The 21,227-nt window shown below is 35.7% G+C and overlaps 1 pseudogene; it reads left to right on the forward strand.

Annotated features, from left to right (window-relative positions):
* Positions 1–16,416: 16,416 nt before the first annotated feature.
* On the forward strand, positions 16,417–18,688 carry LOC139002682 (protein FAM200C-like; annotated as a pseudogene).
* Positions 18,689–21,227: the final 2,539 nt, after the last annotated feature.

The following is a 21,227-nucleotide window of genomic DNA, read 5'->3' on the forward strand; positions in this document are numbered from 1 at the left end:
ATCTGACCATAGTTTTTACTACTTTTTTTAAACAAAAAAAACTTTAACCCTCTTGGAAAGCTCTGTATTTCCAAGTTTCCAATAGAAGGACTACCACAGAGTTGCCAGACTGCACAAATGTTTGGAATAATGAGTATTTAATATTTAACAATATCATTTTCCAGAATGCTACCCCAGAAATTATTATCTTTGTTTTGCATGTGTCTGATTTTGCAAGCAAGCGATGGCCATTTTGAAGTTAGGATATGGTTGACAGAATATAGGCTACCCAGGTAAATTTGAGTTTTAAATAAACGACAAATAGTTTTTAATAATAAATATGTCCCAGATCCTAAAACAAATATTAGTTGTTCATCTGAAGTTCAATTTTAATGGTATCCATGTATATTTATTATCTAAAATGAAAAGTTTATGATTGAAGTATGGCACGTTATCTGTTTTGCACAAGTTTATTGAGGATGGGAGAGGTTAAATGTTCTCAGATCTTTTTACCAACAGAGATTAAAGCAGAAACAAAATATGATTATTTTATTTTACATATGTGTTTTCTTTTTACAATACTTTTATATCCAAACTCTAAGTATATTTTAAAGTCAAGTTCAAAAATCAGCTCATCTCCAAAGCTTTAAAAACCTTTCTACTCTGAACTCCGAAGCATTTCTTTATGGGACCCCACTTTTAAATTTCTTAGTCTAATGTGTATGTACTTTCTAGAGAGTAATCTTGATCAGTACACAACTAAATAATTAGATATTTCAAGTATTCAAAATTATTTGAGGAGTCATTATATAAATGAAGAAATAAGTGCTACAAGTATGAACTTACTAAAAGAAGTATAACATATTCAAAGACGTACTCAAGGGCTTAGAGGGTACTGGAAGGGTAATATGAAGTCAGGGAGGTCCAAAAGTAGAAAATAAGTTTGAAGGACCTTAAAATTCATAAATTCATATCTGACTATTTTAAATGTTGTAGACTATCAATAGTTAATAAATACTGAGCTAGAAATTATTTTATATGAATATTTCCTTAGATTATTATATTTGTATGTTAAATCTGTATTATTCATATTATTAAATATAAATTATATTGAAGAGAGTAATTAGCTATTTCAGACATTTACCCTTGGGTATATTTTCTACATACTGTAGATATTTCTATATATAAGGCATAACATAGGTCTATATATAAGGCATAACATAGGTCAAGGAAGTTATATTTGGATGAGATAAAATTCAGACACACATACATTAAGAATTCATCTATTTTGATGCCTTTTTTTTGCCAAGTTATGCATACTCAAATGACTATATTCTTAGAAGATTATCTTCAGTGTGTAGTATACCTTATATTTGAGAAGAAAACCAAATCTATCACAGTTTATTTAATACATCACAAAACAAATGTCTTTCATGTGCATCATTGTAATGGATAAAATAAAAATTGGGAATTGTCACTATTGATCGATGGTCATGCTATCAAGCCCCTGGCAGGCTACAACTCTGTTAAATATTTTGAACTTTTCATAGAGTTCTGGAGGTGAGTAGAAAATAAAAGGAAAAGAACAAAGGTAAGTGCTGCTATAAACAAGTGCTTTAGGAAAGAAAAGCCTCCCACAGAATTTGAGCCTGGTAGCTATAGTCATGGCAAGAGCTACAACAAAATAGAAGTCCTTTATGTTTCTTTAGAACAGTGTTTCTCACACTGTGGACAGCAGACCCTTCCATTTTAACAAAGCCTCACAGAAGGGTGAGCCTAGAATTGGCTGGAACAGAACTCCTAATCCCTTCTCCTTTGCCCAAACAGATTAGGATTTAGAATTCTAAACTTGGTAGCAGTCTCTATTCTGATATTAATGGGTTTGATAACTACTAATTTAGTATGTGGTTGTTAAGCTACACAATCCTATGATTAATTTATTTGCTCAGTTATTTTTGTATGCGAAAAACATCATATTGCTTCCTTTAAAATCATTATTGAACTCAAAGTATAGGCTGGGAAATGTAACATCTGTTCTGTAGAGTGACAGAGGATCCATTAGAAATGTTTTCAACTTTTTCTTACTGGAAAGGAGTCAACGAATATATTTTTCTGATGTGGGGTAAAAACTTTAAAACATATTATGGCTTTGCTACATGTAAATAGCAGTGAAATTGTTAAGCTTTATCAATGAATCATAATTTGCTATAAATTATTTCCTCCCATTATTTCTTGAGACCTGTTTAAGTAGAAATGGAGGTCAGAACCATTGCAACAAGATGACAAAATTAAAGTATGGAGAACAGAAGATATGTAGTCAGAGACTTCAGACACAAAGAATTTGAAAAAAATAAAAAAAATTTGATGCAAAATAGCACATTATATTTTACTTACCTCTTCATTTTTGTGCCATTCCTTCTTATTTCTGAACATCAAAACTGTTTTTGCAGTCCATATAAAGGGTGACAGAATTTAACTCCTACAGTTCTCATCTAGGTCATGATGCTAGTAATAACAAAATAGACCTCAATTCAATTCAAGGTCCCCAGGAAAAGAAGACCAGCTTGGTTAAATGTCCATATTGGTATCAATTAGATCAATTAGATAATGCTAAAGAGGGCCCTGTTGTCACTACGATGAAGGTAGGAGGGGAAGTTTGCAGTGAACAAAGGCCTGGGCAAACTTGGGATTCTCCTTACTACATTTTTCTTCTGACCCCACCTCACCCACACACGCTTCATCCTTTACATACTCACTTAATATCCAGAAATGTGCCTATGTCTTTCTCAAAGGGAAACATCCTACACTGATATTCTAAAGAAATATTGGTAGTGTAATGTCTCGGGCAGTTTTTTTTTTCTTTTTTATTCTGAGAATATAAATTTTTACGCCTACTTTAGAGAATTGTTTGGCAATGTCTACTAAAGCTAAACACATGTACATCCTTGTCCAAATAATTTTACCTCTAAGTATGTGGACTCCAAGAAGAAAATTATCTAATGTGAACCACAAGAAGGAAGTTATCTATTGAGACGGACTTGGATTCCCTATGGTTAACTGGGGTTAAATTGAAAATTAAAATCTAGTGTCCATTTAATGACAAGGGACACTTACGTACTCTGTGTGTCAGGAAGAACCACACACTGAATTCTTAGTTTTGCACACTATGCCCTGTCTGGTTATACTGCCTATTTAGCATAACAGAACCACTACAGGGAAGTTCTTTATTCTGTCATCGCCATGTTCTCAACCAACGGATAGACTGTGACCTGCCCTGATGAATCAAACTATACAAGATGCATTTTTTGTATGCATTTATACTAACCAATCCAAACTGCATAATTTGTAAACCTCATTTACATGAAATGGACTATCATGGGAACTATGGGTAGGAAATAATTTTTATAAGAAATTACTGTTTCAGTTGAGCACACTTTGGGTTTCTACCAGAGGCTGCATCTCCCTGGTTTTCAAACTATTATTTGAATGAAGTATCTCCTTTTCCATTCCAGTGACTTTTGTTGGATTTATTTACATGTATATATTCAATAGAAATGAAATCAAAAGATAAGTAGAAGACCTACAGAAAAGTATCATTCATAAATTATAGAATATTAGAAACCACCAACTATCCATTAACAATAGAATAAATATATATTGTGCTCTATTCATATAATGAAATGTTATTCCCCAATGCAAATTTACACAAAACATCTGCTACACACAAAATCTTATGAGCATAATATTTACAAAAGAAAAGAGACACAAGAATGAATATGGTATTTATAAATGTGTACATAGTTTAAAAGAGGAAATCTAATGTAAGATGATAGAATCAGGATTGTAGTTTCAAGTTGGACAGGAAAAAAAAAAACAATAGCTATAAGAAATGCTTCTGGGCCTAGTTTGGTTTATTATACACCAAAAGAGGGAAAAATTGACCCTGACTTGCTTCTATCAAATTTTACCTGTTTAGATCAAATAAAAGACCTTGATATTTCCTCAGAAAATTTATTCAGAAATCATCAATTTTGATTATTTCAACTAAAAAAACAAACCAACTATGTGAATGTTCAGGTAACATGCATCATTAATGTCAATAAATTTTTCCAAAATGATACCTTACATAATAATCCTTTTAACCTAATGTTAGGTTCTCTTTAATCTTTATTAATGTGAAATTATACAAAACCTTTAGTAAGATATATTTGCCATCAGTACCACCACTTTCAAAGAGTAAACAAGCAGGTTAGTAGCTTGTTCAGAAATAGATAGTTTAAATATACATAGAAGCATCATACTTTTAATTTCCCCAGGTTACAAAGACTTAGGTTATAACAAATAAATTAATACATGATTCATCTGTTTAAGAAAATGTCAATACAAACTTTTAAAATAAATATGTGATAGAAGAATAGAAATATCTTAGAAAAGATATCATTAGATAGCTTATCAAGACATAAGAACATTGCCAGAGGAAACACTTTCAGCAAAACTATAATGAGGTCTCTCTACCCAGACCATGAGTAGAAATTCCCCAAACTATTTACAAAGGAATTGAAGCTTTTTAAAAGTAAAATTAATTTAAAAAAAAAAAACACCTATTGGCTCATTATACCCCCAGAAAGAGATAATTAGTTTATCATATGGAGGCAGGACATCTAAGGAAATGGGCAGAATATACCCTGGGAAATAATACAGCATCATATCAAAGACAGCAGATTTCTTTCAAATGCATTCACCAGAATATTTGAGATCAAACATAAAAATTGTCACAGTCAGAATCTCTCTCTCGCTCTTTCCCTCTCTCCAACTTTTTCTTTCTCTCTTTTTGAGTACATTGTAGGAGAGGAACAAGACAGAAAACAGTGTTCTAATTAATTTCTCTCCTTGCATAATATAAAAATATGTATTATTCATATATTAAAACAACTATGTGAATCCATATGTACTATTCACAGGATGAAAACATATGTATTATTCAAATATTAAAACAAATATGTGAATCCTTCTATACTATTCACAGTTTGAAAACAAAGATTTCTTGAGCTAGCATATAGAATTAAAATACATAAAACTCAGCTGATTTACAAAAACCTTATTAAGTGCACTGGAAATTCAAAGGAAGGTCATGTTTCAGGATATATAATCTGAAGTTAAAAAAAAAATCCCAGCAAATTGGAAGAAAGATAATAACTAAATGATCTTTAGGATTTAACTTAAATTTTAGAGATTTCACCAGAAATCAACTTCTACAGATTTCATTCAATTGTCATGATCTCAATTGTTTGGGAACCTTTCTCAGGAAATACTAGACTAAGAACTTTTCCAAATCTAAAAGCTTTTCTCAAGGCCAGGACACTAGAGATGGTATGAATAAATTATTCTTATTTTTTGAGCTCTAATATCCTTAATAATTATAATGTTTGTTGGTAGGCTGAAAACAATAGACATATCTATACTAGTAAAAGGGTAATATGCTAATTACACCAGATAGACCAAATGTCTTCCAGACGTCTTTCTGGACATTCTTCAGGACAAAGCCTCATTGGCTGTGAGGGCTGAGGTCAAGGCAGCCACGACAGCTGCGAGGGCTGAAGGCAGGCCAGCCATGGTGGCTGGCAGTGGCAGCAGCAGCGGGGTAATGGGGTCAGCACCTTCCCCTGATTGACCTAGTCGCCTCCTACAGAGGGAGGCTGGACTGTGGCTTAAACTATCAGTAGGACATCCCCTGAGGGCTCCTGGACTGTGAGAGGGGGCAGGTCAGGCTGAAGGACCCTCCCCCCAGTACACAAATTTTTGTGCACTGGGCCTCTAGTAGATTAATAGAGTATAAAAAACTATTGTGAAGGACTGGGGGAAGAGGTATATGGGGGTCAATGGGGGGAAAAGGGTCATATGTAATAATTTTATTTTATTTTATTTTATTTATTTTCTTAATATATTTTATTGATTTTTTACAGAGAGGAAGGGAGAGGGATAGAGAGTTAGAAACATAGATGAGAGAGAAACATCGATCATCTGCCTCCTGCACACCTCCTACTGGGGATGTGCTGGAAACCAAGGTACATGCCCTTGATTGGAATCGAACCTGGGACCCTTCAGTCTGCAGGCTGATGCTCTATCTGCTGAGCCAAACCGGTTAGGGCATATGTAATACTTTTAATAATAAAGATACATTTAAAAATGTTTTAAGAATTTTACTTATCAAATTCACTGGGGTATTGATTGGGACAAGAATAAGACCTATGCTATAAACTGTCTGTTATATTGTAATAGCACAGTGGTTCTCAACCTTCTGGCCCTTTAAATACAGTTCCTCATGTTGTGACCCAACCATAAAATTATTTTTGTTGCTATTTCATAACTATAATGTTGCTACTGTTATGAATTTTAATGTAAATATCTGATATGCAGGATGGTCTTAGGCGACCCCTGTGAAAGGGTGGTTCGACTGCCAAAGGGGTCGAGACCCACAGGTTGAGAACCGCTGTACTAGCACCATGTTAAAATCATTGAAGAGTTAGACAAATTTCCAGACACAAAGGAACTTACACCTATTATATTTAAAACAATAATTTAAAATCTCTGTTTTAGAGTGAAGACAATCTGATACAATGGAGTACTATGCTTTAATTAAAATAATAAATATGAATAATGAGGGCAAGATAGAAATTCTTTTTTTCTTGCATTGAGACAAAAGAGACTTTTTTCCCTGTTTTTAATTTATTGGGGTGATATTGATTAATAAAAGCCTATAGGCTTAAGGTGTACAATTCAATATTATATCATTTATATATTGTATTGTGTGTTCACCACCCATAGTTGTCTCCTTCCTTTACCATTTATCCCCCCTTTTTACTCTTCTACCTGCTCTTACCCCCTTTCCCTCTTGTAATCACCATACTGTTGTCTGTGGCCATGAGATTTTTTTTTTTTTTTTTTTTTTTTTTGCTTAATCCTTTCACCTTTTTCACCCAGCTCCCAACCCCCAACCCCCACTCCCTTCTGACATCTGTCAGTCTGTTCTCCATACCTATGAGTCTGTTTATACTTTACTAGAGGCCCAGTGCGTGAATTTGTGCACAGGGGGAGTCCTGCTGGCCAGCCCTGATGGGGGCTCATTGGGCTCGGCTGGCGGGGAGTGGGGGAGGCCTGCGGCCAGTTGACTGGTCCCACCCCCCATTGGGGTTTTGTAGGCCAATCAGGGCTTTGCTGGCGGGAGGTGGGGGGGAACCATCAGGGCCCGGTTCAGGCTGGTTGGTTGCTAAAGTGCACATCATAGCCACTGGTCAATCTGGTCGTTCCTGGAATCAAAAAGCCATTATAGCAAACATTCCAATTAGACAAGATTATTTAAGAAGTACGCTTGAAAGCAACAGTTTCCAACTCAACAAAGCGAATGAGGTACCTATTTTAATTGGCATGCAGGAGCTTCCAAATTCTTGAAAATTCCCAAACCGCTTCACTGAAAGATTAATTGCAAAAAGCTAATGAACAGTGAAAGACACAGAGGTGCCAAATGTAAAAGACTAAGACTGATGTGACTCCTACTACTCCCCTCTATCTTCCTTTACCTGAGTTTTCACAGTCTATACTAATGCTCTGTATTCATTGCCTTTTCACTCTAAAGTGACTATAAGACCAAAAACAGATCTGCCAAGTTAGTAGCCTTAATTTTAAGGCCAGAAATCTTAAACAACATCTGGGCCTCTCCCTTTGCACCTTCCTCAGTGTCCATTATCAAAATACTGGCTCACAAATCAGTGTCACGTGTGCAATCAACTGGGACACTGGGGAAAAGATTGTCCTCAAAGCTTTTGTACAAATCACTAGGCCCTCAAAGGATATGGTGCCCTCCAAGATTGACACGGCCCTGAGAGATTCTCTATTAACAAAAAAGTTAGATTGCTGCTGGCCGGCATGGCTCAGAAGTTGAGCATCGACCTATAAACCAGGAGGTCACAGTTTGATTCCTGGTCAGGGCACATGCCCTGGTTTGCAGGCTCAATCCCCAGTAGGGAGTGTGCAGGAGGTAGCCGATCAATGATTCTCATCATTGGTGTTTCTATCTCTTTACACACTCCCTTCCTTTCTGAAAAAAAAAAAAAAAAAAGTTAGGTTGCTGAAGCCAATGAAACTAATAGAGCTTTTGATGTCCAGATAAAATTAAGAAAAACGTTGAGAAGGATAATGAATTTAGAAAATTATTTAGTAAATGAATTTTGGAGTCCAATTTCAAAAAACCTATGTGTGAAGCACAAACACATATGTATAAACACATATACACATACACTACCTTTATAGAAATAAGAGCAATGACTTAGGAATAGAAAATATCTTTGAAATAGGCAAGTTTATCACTATCCTATAGATGAGAGAACTACTATCTGAGCCTCTTCCTGCCAAATCCTGGCCTGCCCCTTTTCTGTACATGGATATCAGATCTGCCTCAAGGTACGAAGGACTGCCCTGCTTTCTCCTCCATCTTTCTCAGATTTTACCCATCAATAACTCTGCTGCAATTCCAATTGTATTTCAGTGTCTGCTTCCAAAAGACCCAATGACATAAGGGCTGTAGAATAATATATGCACAGAATTTGACACATGATATCAACCTGATCACCATCTTTTCACTCAAATCATACCTACTATGATTCCTTCTCACCATCACCCTCTCTGAGTCATTTGCACTATTTTGCTTTTCTGGTTTGTTTGGAGGCTGTTTTTGGTTCACATGTTTATCATGGAACAACCCTAAGAACAGCAAGGAAATGAGAATTGCTGTTAGATTAGTAAATAAGTTTATCCAAGTAATTAGAAACTGACATCTATGCATATAAAAGCTTAAGCAACCATCGCAACCGAACGGACAACCAAACAGGCTGCGTGGGGTGACTAGGCTGGCAGGGGGGTCAGTGAGGGGCAACCAAATGACCGAGCAGCAGGCTGCGTGGGGTGACTAGGCCTGCAGCGGGGAAGTTGGGGAAGACCAGGCTGGCAGGGGGGCTCAGTGAGGGGCGACCAGGCAGGTAGAGGGGGGCAGTAAGGGGTTATCAGGCCAGTGGGTGAGCAGTTAGGGGTGGCCAGGCCAGTGGATGGGGGGCATTTGGGGGCAACTAGGCTGGCAGGAGGGGCAGTTGGGGGAGACCAAGCCAGCAGGGGGGGCAATTAGGGGTGATCAGGCAAGCAGGCAGGTGAGCAGTTAGGAGCCAGTGGTCCCGAATTGTGAGAGGGATATCCAACTGTCGGTTTAGGCCTGACCCCTTGCCCCCCCCCCCCCCCCGCCCATGCATGAATTTCGTGCACAGGGCTTCTAGTTTTTCTATAAGTTAATGATTTAGCATGTATAACCACAATAATTGCGTAATTAATCTAGGTCTTTTTTATGAAAATAAAACATTAAGCCAGAGTTTATAGTTGCAGGATTAAATTTCAATACAAATGTTATGTTTCAGACTAGTATACACCCTTGTGTCATAGAATTTTATGGTATTTTCTATGTTGGTACTAGTTCTACAAATCACCTGTATAAGCAATTCTTTTCTCATAAAGGAAATTGTGTCACAACAGAGAAATACTCATGTTTGAGAGTTAGGTGATTTGTGTTGTGTAGAGAATGATTAAGGACTGTGAAATAAATTGGCTAATACTGTGCATCTTTTGCAAACATTTTAACTTTCATTAGAAATGCAATTTTACATGAACTACAACTATAGTGGTGAGAGAAAAAAAATCCACAACCTGGAATATTATTAAATATATATATGTGAACAGGATAAAAGATAAAAAGTGATAATTTACTCATAAGGATATAAAAATCAAATCATTTTCTAATGGTATTTTAAATATATTTTCTCATCTGAGTACCCAGAGTTAGAAAAATTACGCCCCCTTAAAATCAGAACTACAATGCATTTTATAGGCCTTAAATCCTTCTAGGAATTCTGTATATGTACATAAGCCTTGTCTTGTTTAAATTAATAAAAATCTGAAACAAAAAATGTAGCATTTTTTTAGAAGTTTTATAATTTATGGTCATATAATATGGTTATCTATAGTTATATTATATTAAAATTAATATACAATTGCCTCAATTATATCTCAAAAATATTTATAAATTGGTATAATATAAATATATATTGGCATGCAACATTCATTAGAGCAGTGGTTCTCAACCTTTCTAATGCCGCGAACCTTTAATACAGTTCCTCATGTTGTGGTGACCCCCAATTTCATTGTTACAAATTGAACATAATTAAAGCATAGTGATTAATCACAAAAACAATATGTAATTATATATGTATTTTCCGATGGTCTTAGGCAACCCCTGTGAAAGGGTCGTTCGACCCCCAAAGGGATCGCGACCCACAGGTTGAGAACCACTGCATTAAAGAAATGAAAATATATATAAATATTTTTTGTTCTTTAAGAAAATTTTGATAAGAAATTTTATTTTTACTTTACTGAATTTAACCATATTTCACATCTATCTGACCAAATAAAAATTATATGAAGAGAAATATGAAATTCTTTTAACATAGTTTCTCTGCATTATTTAAGAATTTCATATTATAGCGTTTATTAAAACTTATCTCAGTTATAACTGTTCCATGTTGACCTTTTAGCTTTATTTCCCTGTGGTCTGTGAACTATATAACATTCTGTTTGGTTTTATTACTAATTTCAAGATATTATTTTCATTTCATTGTTGATAACAACTCAACCTTTCAGTTAGATTACTCACTTGCATTAACTGTATTTTTTATTTTGAAGATACTTTTTTATTTAAGAAAACATTAATATATATTTTCTGACCAAAAACAAATGTCATATATCAATTATTAGTAGATTTGAAATATGCACAATATAATTAATGTAATTATGTTATAAATGTCTTCCAACTTACATCTACAGGTTCAGTAAGATTGATGTTCATGCTTGATAAAATAAGTAGTCTGGATATTTTACGTTTCTTCAGTTCAAGTATTGTCCAGAATTGCTGAACTCGGTAGAAGAAACCTAATGCCCGTGGATTCTTGTCCTATGAGAAATTTATCCAAATGAATAAACCTCAAAGTAAAAATTGCGTGAACTTTGCCAGTATGCTCTTCAATTACTCACTAAAGTAAGTGACTTTCTATCCATTTCCCACTTATCCCCCTCTTGCTTATTCAGGTCTAACAACACTAGTCGGCTTGCTTTTCCTCAAACATTCAAGGCTTGCTCCCCTTGGGATTTGTCAACGGGGTATTGTGGGTACCTGAAATAGTTTCCATGACTAACTCCTTTAGCTCTGATCAAAATGTTACTTTCCTTCTTTTTAAATTTCAGTTTTCAATTACATTTTACACTCAGTATTATCTTGTATTAGTTTCAGATGTACAGCATAGTGGTTAGACAATCATATACTTTACAAAGTTTCCCCTCTCCCCCATATTTCCAGTACCCACCTGGCATTATACATAGTTGCTATAATATTGTTGACTATATTTTCTAGGTTGTACTTGACATCCTGTGACTATTTTGTAACTGCCAATGTGTACTTTTTTTCCATTGATTTTTTTAGAGTAGAGGGGTGGGGGGGGGGGGGGAGAGAGAGAGAGAGAGAGGGAGAGAAAAGAGAGAAACATGAATTGGTTGCCTCCTGCATGTGCCCCGACTGGGGCAGGGAATCAAACCTGCAACCCAGGTACATGCCCTTGACTGGGATGGTCACTCTAACCACTTAGTAGCACCAGCCAGGGCCCCAATGTGTATGCACCTCTTAATCTCTTCACTTTTTTCACCCAGTTTTCAACATGCCCACCCCAACTCCGGACTAGCAACCATCAGTCTGGTCTCCGCATCTATGAGTCTGTTTCAAGTTTGTTTGTTTATTTTCACATATAAGTGAAATCATATGGTATTTGCCTCACTGACTTCACTTAAAACAATACCTTCTAGGTTGAACCATACTGTTGCAAAAAACAGATTTTCACTTTCTATTTATAGTTACTATTAGAGTCATCCGATTAATAATTATAAACCTCACCTCAAATAATCATTCCCAAATCCCATTTCCTTGCACAGATTTTAGTTTCCCAAAGTACTTCTAACTTTCCAGCATAAAATCTGACATAAATTAGTTGCATTTATTGTTTTTAAAAATAATTTTATCTATTTATTGATTGTTAGAGAGGAACATTTGTGCTCCATTTATTTATGCATTCATTGGTTGCTTCTTTTTTTTAATATATTTTATTGATTTTTTACAGAGAGGAAGGGAGATGGATAGAGAGCTAGAAACATCTATGAGAGAGAAACATCTATCAGCTGCCTCCTACATGCCCCCTACTGGGGATGTGCCCGCAACCAAGGTACATGCCCTTAACTGGAATCGAACCCAGGACCCTTCAGTCCGCAGGCCGACGCTCTATCCACTGAGCCAAACCAGTCAGGGCTTGGTTGCTTCTTATATGTGCTGTGACCGGAGGTCCAACTGCAACCTTGGCATTTCTGGATGATGCTCTAACCAACTGAGCTACCTGACCAGGGCTGGTTGCATTTATTGTTAATTTTCTGTTTCGTACAACTAGAATATAACTTACATGAGGCAAGTCTTTTTGTTTAATTTGATTATTGATATATCTTAAGTGCCTAGATAGTGTCTGGTATGAGAGACACTTTTTTATTAAATGAATAAATTTAGTATAGGGAAAATTATGGCTCATTCATATTTTCCATATGCTATATATCCTGTGTCAATCACTATGCTATCACTGGGAATATAATGAACCAGATATAGGCTATATAGTCAAGTTGATCATACTAAATAATGGAAGGTGGACATTAAAGAAAACTCAAGTGACTGATTATTATAATTGTAAAATATCTTTGAAGAAAAAGTCAGACTTTATGGACACATACAAAAGTGGGATTGAGCTAGTGTGGGGGAGGAGAAACGTGTGAAGAGAAGGGAAGGAAATCTTAGTAAGTGATGTTTACATTAAATAAACATATTAATCCTGAACATTTCTACATGTTATGCCCATTAAAAAATGAAGATGCTAAACTGCATAACATTTTCATCAGCAGTAATATGTTCAAAGATAAACAGCTTCCTCCATACGCTTCTGGTTGATCTCTTTATCGAGTCATATGAACTCACTTCTCTGGAAGGAAACGAGATAATTTAACCATTTTGCTGTGCATTGTGCCCCTAAAATAAAACCTAAATTCTTAAAGTGTCAAAAAATAACCACCAAATATTTGAAGAAGAGCAGTGAGGGTAGATTTGCCCTAAATGATATAAAGACATATTTTGAAACAATTATAAGCTCTGCACTTTAGTATTTGTAAAGGGATAAACAAAATGACAATGGGAAGAAGAGACACCCACATCCCCCACCTCCATGTGAGATCTGTACTTGAATAGAATTTTGACAAAGTAAAAAAAACAAAAACACAATGTTTCCATAAAGAAAAAATGAAATAAACAGTTTACTATTATTAAAGAAAAGACAACACTGTTGTTTTTATCTGTCATCATATATGTAAATCACTGTCAGATAGATTAACTACTTAAATATCAAAAATGAAAAATTAACAAACTGTGAATACACATTTTTCCAAGCACACATAAAATCTTACCAAAATAGACTGCATTAAGCCAAAATTTAAGTCTCAATAAACTTAAAAGGATTAATGTCATATATATTAGTGTTTAGGACAATAATTCAATAAAATTAAAATAAGAGCAAAAGTATAATTTACAAAAATTAAACGGATATTAAATATATTTGCATGTTAAAAGAAAATATCTTTTAAAAAATAAGAAATTTACCATCTTAAACTTGAACAAAATTCTGGGAAATTATCAGAAAATACAGTGCAAAGGTAATGATAAGGGATATGGAAACCAACTATGATTATAAATTACATATATACATATATATATGTATATATATATTATATATGGTTGAAAATTTGGAAAATGTAGGTTTAAGATTTTTTAATGTTATTTTTCTTTCTTTTATTTTGGAGAAATAAAAATCTTCTATTGTTGTTCTGGTTAATCCTCATTCAAGGATGAGGGTATTTTTCCATTGACTTTTAAAGAGAGTGAAGGGAGAGAGAGGGACAGAGAAAGGAACATTGCTGTAAGAGAGACACATTGATTGGTTGCCTCCTGCACATACCCCGACCTGGGCCAGGGTCAAGCCTGCAGTCGAGGTACATGGCCTTGCCTGGAATCGAACCCGTGACCCCTCAGTTCATAGGCTGATACTCTGAACCAAACCGGTTAGGGTGAGAACTAAAAATCTTTAATCAATCTCCATGTGTATTCCTGTAGGGAAAGAGGAGGTTCCAAAGAATAAAAAATTTCTCACAAAAGTTAGCTGATGCCTGCATACTTCCTCAAGCTAGTCTAAGAATAGAATTCTTCTGATTATCCCACTGTGCCAATGACAATATAGAATTCAGAAAGTCCGAGTTTGAGCCAGAAGCAAGTGTCCTAAGTGTAAGTGGCTCAAGGTGAAATATATGCTGTAGCACAGAGAGCAAAATCTGAGTGGTGTTAATATAATAAAATCTTTGTAGTTATCAATTCCAGGTAGGTTATGGGTGGGAACATGTGAGAACTCTAGGAAGTATGAACTGAATGTAGAGATGAACAGCGGGGAATGCAGGAATCTGAGAGTCATAGACTAGGGAGTGGAGAGTAGTAAATGCAGAAATTGGCAGAGGATTGAATTGACCTTTCACCCTCGTTGTTATCCAGACTGCTTTTCTCCGTTCCTTCAGATGCTGTCAGCACATCATTTACTGTTGTGGTGGTGTTTAAAGTTGTATTTTCTCTACTCTTACTACTGATTCAGTTGAAAATGACTCTTTCCTTAATTGAGCCTTCTTCTTGTTGAGTCAATCCTTAAACAGAAGGAATTTTTAAATGTGAAATGAAATGCCAAAGTTCTTTGAGGCTTTACTCTTTGTACCTGAAGTTCCCGTGGATTTTCTCCAAAGAACTTTTCTGACGATATTTGTTTGTTTGCTTTTCTCTTGAGCCTGACTGAGGGTGCTGGAACCTCTTCCAGTCCTGCAGGTTAGTGTTGTCTTAAGAGTTCAAAAAATTGCCATCTAGAAATGAAAGCCAAATTTTGTTTATCTTCCAAAGTAAGTGAAAGAAAAATAAAGAAAAGAGACTTTATAGGTCAAGATATAAAATCAACAGTGGATCTCGATTTGCCAGTGTGAGAATTGACAGAAAATTTACCATACTTGATACAGCATTGTTTTACTAGATACAGTGGCATATTTCAGAATAAATGCAATGTTATGCAGAATATAGATGATTATACTTATGGAGTCATACCTGTGTACAGAATATATTTACCCAAAGGAGGTGGTATATAAATAATCAGAAATTCAGAAGGTGGAAAAAGATCTATAAATTTTAGCAGAAATATGGTCCCTGTTGTTGACAACGAAGACATCTAGCTGAGGTCTGGACTAACTCATGTATTGCTTAACTGCTGCACACTATGTTAAGTGGTTAACAATTTGGAAAGTCATGTGACTAATAGACCCAACCATCACAGAGGAGATAATTTCAGGAGATAATTCAGAATTATTGCAAAAACACTAACTTGTAAAGAGGGTAGATGACATTTCTAGCTGCACAATGTAGATTCACCTTTTTTCACATAAAAAGATGTAGACTAGTGATGAACTCAAATATTAATAATGTTTAATTTATAATGACTAAATAATGCATAGTGGCTTTAAATACATGAATATAAGTCAATGGGCATTCTTATAGTTTACAGACATAAAATAAGATGTCACCAAGAACATAGGACTAATTTTTTGTTAAACATACCAAACAGAGATACAAAAGGGTGTTTTTTTCCCTTGCCTACAAACACATTATGCTAGGGGGATTATAAACTTAATTAATTTACATTCTCTTTACAAGCAAAAAATAGTGATTGATATCTATACTGTATTGTTTCTCTGAGCTTCGTTTGACAATCTGTTATTGCTCAACTGGATGTCAATAAGAGTGTTCTACAAAATGCACCAATTTGGACACTAAACAGAGGTAAGATAGAATTTCTCACTTAACATTTGGTTAGAAACAATGCTAAGGTTTCACACAGCACCAAGTGTGTATGAGCAGTTCTACACCAGTGGTTCTCAACCTGTGGGTCGCGACCCCTTTGGGGGTCGAATGACCCTTTCACAGGGGTCGCCTAAGACCACCAGAAAACACATATTTCTGATGGTCTTAGGAACAGAGACACCGCTCCTCTATCCATCTCCAGGCAGGTCCACCCACATGCAGATATGCCTACATACTAGTACCAGGCATGATGACATCATCACGCCAATCCCATCACATACACCTCGTACAAATACAGGCGTATGTGACAGGGTTGGTGCCATAATGTACTTATGTGGACCAGTCACACATGTGTAGAGAGCAGCAACTGTGTAGAAAGCAGCTGCTGTGTTGAAAGCAGCTACTCTATTAAAAGCAGCTACTGTGTTGAAAACAGCAGTATTGGAGGTAAAACGACACTTCATGTATAATTACTGGGTAAATGTAAAATCATGTACTGTAAAATCATCAACTACTGCAAAAAAAAAAAGTATCTGTACCATGGGAACTTAATCTGGATGCTGATAGGTCTTTTTATATTCAGCTGTGGTTGATGTGAATACTGCCCCCTTGTGATAGTAACAGGTATGTAAAAAAAACAACAGAATGGTAAATCATAGGAAACTTTAATGAACTGTATTGACTGAACTATCCCATGTATCATCTTTTGTATTATTGAAACTATTGTTATATATTATTTTCTTTAGCAAACCATCCCATGACAATGGATTGTGTAGAGAAGAACGTCAAGAAAATAAAATATAGTGAGGATTTTTTACAGTATGGTTTTACCTCAATAATTACAGCAGGAATTGAGAAACCACAATGTGTTATTTGTTGTAAAGTTCTATCAGCTGAATCTATGAAGCCGAACAAACTAAAACACCATTTTGAAAGCAAGCGATGAGCTTTGCTGGCAAGGATACCAACTATTTTAGAAGCAAAGCTGATGGACTCAAGAAAACCAGACTTGACACTGGTGGCAAGTACCACAAACAAAACGTAGCAGCCATTGATCTTCATATTTGGTGGCACTCAGAATCGCCAGAGCTATGAAACCTCACACCATTCCTGAGGATTTACTGTTGCCAGTGGCCAAAGACATTGTTCGAGTTATGATCAGAGACAAATTTGTTATGAAATTGAGTGCAATTTCCTTCTCTAACGACACCGTCCACAGAAGAATAGATGACATGTCTGGTGATATTCTTCATCAGGTAATCCAGTAAATTAAATCTGCTCCACTTCCAATATTTAGTATCCAGCTTGATGAATCTACAGACGTTGCAAACTGTTCAGTTACTGGTTTACGTGAGGTATATTAATGATGGTGACTTTAAAGATGAGTTTCTTTTTTGCAAACCTCTTGAAACCACAACTACTGCACATGATGTATTTGACACAGTTGGTTCATTTCTGAAAGAGCACAATATCTCTTGGGAAAAGGTTTGTGGTCTTTGCACAGATGGTGCTCCAGCTATGCTAGGATGTCGATCTGGATTTCAACGTTTGGTACAGAATGAGTCACCAAAAGTCATCAGAATTCACTGTATTATTCATCGGCAAATATTAGCAACGAAGATGCTGCCACAAGAGTTTCAAGAAGTAATGAAAAGCGTCATAAGTTGTGTCAATTTTGTAAAGGTGAGCACTTTAAACAGTAGACTGTTTTCCCAACTGTGCAACGTGTTGGATGTGCCAAACAATGCTCTGCTATTTCACACTGAAGCAAGATGGTTGTCGAGAGGAAAAATTTTAAAACGTGTTTTTGAGCTTCGTGATGAACTCAAAACGTTTTTTAATCAGAAAGCAAAACCACAGTTCGAAGCACTTTTCAGCAATAAAAGTGAACTGCAGAAAAGAGCTTACTTGGTTGACATCTTTGCCATCTTGAATGAGTTAAATTTAGCACTGCAAGGACCAAATGAAGCTGAACAAACTAAAATGCCATTTTGATAGTAAGCATCTGAGCTTTGCCTTGATTTGTCTGAAAAGATCTGATCATTCCAAATGAAACTTCCGCTTTGGCAAATAAAGAAAATTGGATAAAAATAAAATGTACATGTTGCCTACCTTATCTGCTTTCTTTGAGAAACATGACATTGAACCAGACAAAAGGATTACGATGATAATTTCTGTGAAAGAACACTTGCACATGCTTGCAGACGAAATTTCGTCGTACTTTCCAAATCTACCTGAGACTCCATTTGCACTTGCCAGAAGCCCATTCACAGTCAAAGTTGAAGATGTTCCTGAGACAGCACAAGAGGAGGTCAGTGAACTTATTAACAATGATGCAGTAAGAACTGATTTCTCTACAATGCCAGTTACAGAATTCTGGATCAAGTGTTTGCAGTCATATCCTGTTCTGTCTGAGACTGTGTTGCGCCTTCTCCCATTTCCAACAACATATCTTTGTGAAACAGGGTTTTCCAGCTTGTTGTTATCAAGTCTAAATACAGAAGTAGACCTGTTGTGGAAGATGATCTTCATTGTGCTCTTGCAAAGACTGCCCCGAGAATTTCTGATCTGGTGAGAAAGAAGCAATCTCAACCTTCGAACTGACGTTGGCTTTTTACACATACTGTCGCAAAATGTAGCAATGTAGTTTACTGTTGTTATATTAAGACTGTTATCCATGCTACACCATGCTTCAAGACAAAATTTCATTTATTTGTAATTAGAAATAAATATTTCACAATATATAATTACATATTGTTTTTGTGATTAATCACTATGCTTTAATTATGTTCAATTTGTAACAATGAAAATACATCCTGCATATCAGATATTTACATTATTATTCATAACAGTAGCAAAATTACAGTTATGAAGTAGCAATGAAAATAATTTTATGGTTGGGGGTCACCACAATATTAAAGGGTCATGTATTAAAGGGTCATGGCATTAGGAAGGTTGAGAACCACTGTTCTACACAAATAATGAGGCTTTTTGTGGAGAGCTGAAAAAAATTCCCACGCTTATCTAAAAATGGTTGGAGAGAACAAGGTAAGGAGACTAATTCTGGGAGGCGATTCTATAGCTGCCAATCGGTACTTCTCAAACCCTTCACCTGTTTCACCCAGCCTCCCCAGCCTCCCTTCCATCTGGCATCCATCAATCTGGTCTCTGTGTTCTTGAGTCTGTTTCAGTCTGTGATGTATGACCAGCCTTGAAACCTAAGCCTCAGTTTTCCATCTCTAATATGGAGATAACCTCTTAATATCTTGTCAGCACTTACTTCACTATACTATTTCAAATACACACGTGGAGCTATTTGAAAATATGTAATATGTGATATAAATAAAAATGATGCTCTTTTGTACAATTTTGACATATCTGAAGATTTGTCAAATGTCCAAAAATTAATTTTGTCTTCAAAATACTTGGTAGAAGTAAGAACAAAGAACCAAAGAAGAATTTGTTCATCTTGCATTGACTCTACTTTTATTTTATCTACCTTATATGTTCCCAGCAGAGAACACATCTAAACATTAATAATCAGAAGTGTTTACCTAAACCTTCACTCTACTGGAACTAAAGGTATCAGTGCAGTCTATAAGAATAGACTATTCCTCTCTAGGTGTTCAGTTCTAGTGTTCCAAGTAAACAAGTCTCAAAATCTAGTTCTCATCATCTTCATTATTATTGGTGGATCCTATAGCCACAGCTTCAATGTCAAATATGACAGTGGACCCAGAAGTAAAGCCTCACAAGTGATCAGTCATTTCTTTTCCATTTACAAAAGCGGCACCATATGCACTAATGCACACTGCTTGGTCCTACTGCAAAGTTACATTCATTCTGATTTCTGTACACACTCCTCTACTGTCTCGTCTGTCTGATTGCCCCACAGTTTCAACTCTGAATGTTAATGTCTGCTCCCAGAAATAGGTTGGAGTGCTGGAGTAGAGAACACCTGAGGATTCCAAATCCATTGGGAATGATATATTTCTTCGACTGCTCAGACTGCACCCCTTAAAGCCAGTTGTCCATTCATGAGGTACTAAGGAAGGACTCTAGTCATCTGTCTCGCTGGGCACAGACTCTAACTGATCATCAACAATAGTGTCTATGTGTAATACTATGAATTCATTTTTTTGAGCCTACATATACACCCTCATAATGAGTTGAGGTTCATTTACGGAACTGGGGTTTGTAATCCTGGGCTGTAATCTGGCCCGGCTCCTGCCAGTAGCTCTGTGCTGCCTCCACATTCTCATGGGTTTCCTGCAACAGCAGCTGGGCTCCAGATCCATCACCCCCTCATACACGTGGTGCCTGACTGTCCTGGTCCACTGAGCAGCCTGGAGTGGCTAAGCTGCAACATTCATCTTCTATTGAGCTTGCTTTCATTTGTCCAACTTTGCCCATATATTTAAGGAAAATGTATATTCTTCTGAATTAGTGTTCTATCTGGGAAACTAAACTACAAAAATTGCCAATAGGTGTTAAAGTAATACATTGTTTTACTGCTAAAAGAACAAAGGGCTTGCGTGGAACTGCTAGGTTTAAAAGAATGATTTTAGATATTTTAAAGATTATGTAGCTTGAGGAGGATCCGTTATAACATGCTAGCTCATGAAATTGTTTTCATAACACACACTTAAATAAAAAGTTTGAATAATTTTTATTTGAAAATATTACAATGTTATTATTGTATATTATTTACTTGCAGTATATGGCTATGGTACACAGTGAACACTATTGAAAATGTGCATCTAAACATTTGGTGAAAATATTTAACTCTTTAAATTATAAATATCAATGGTATTCAACTATCCATATATTTATATGCTGTATAGTCAGTATGTATGCTTAAAAAACAACTGAATTGCTGTTGTTAAGTATTTCTCCCTATTTTTGAAATTGATTTTCTTTACAGAGAAGAAATGAGAATCTCACTTGGAGAAAATCTATGCCTTGAGGGCATTGTATAATGAATGACTTGGGGTTGTTTTTTTTTTTGTGTGTGTGAAAGTGCTTGTTCTATTTTGAGAAATGGATATACAGTAGGATGGTTACCAGCAGTTTGCTTTGTTGTAATTTCTGAAAAACAGTTTCCTATGTTTCAGAGCATAATTGATTTTTTAAAATAGTACTC

This window comes from Myotis yumanensis, unplaced genomic scaffold (genome assembly GCF_028538775.1).
Source record: "Myotis yumanensis isolate MYYU_CA2020_CCGP unplaced genomic scaffold, mMyoYum1.0.hap1 SCAF_2, whole genome shotgun sequence".
Lineage (NCBI taxonomy): Eukaryota > Metazoa > Chordata > Mammalia > Chiroptera > Vespertilionidae > Myotis > Myotis yumanensis.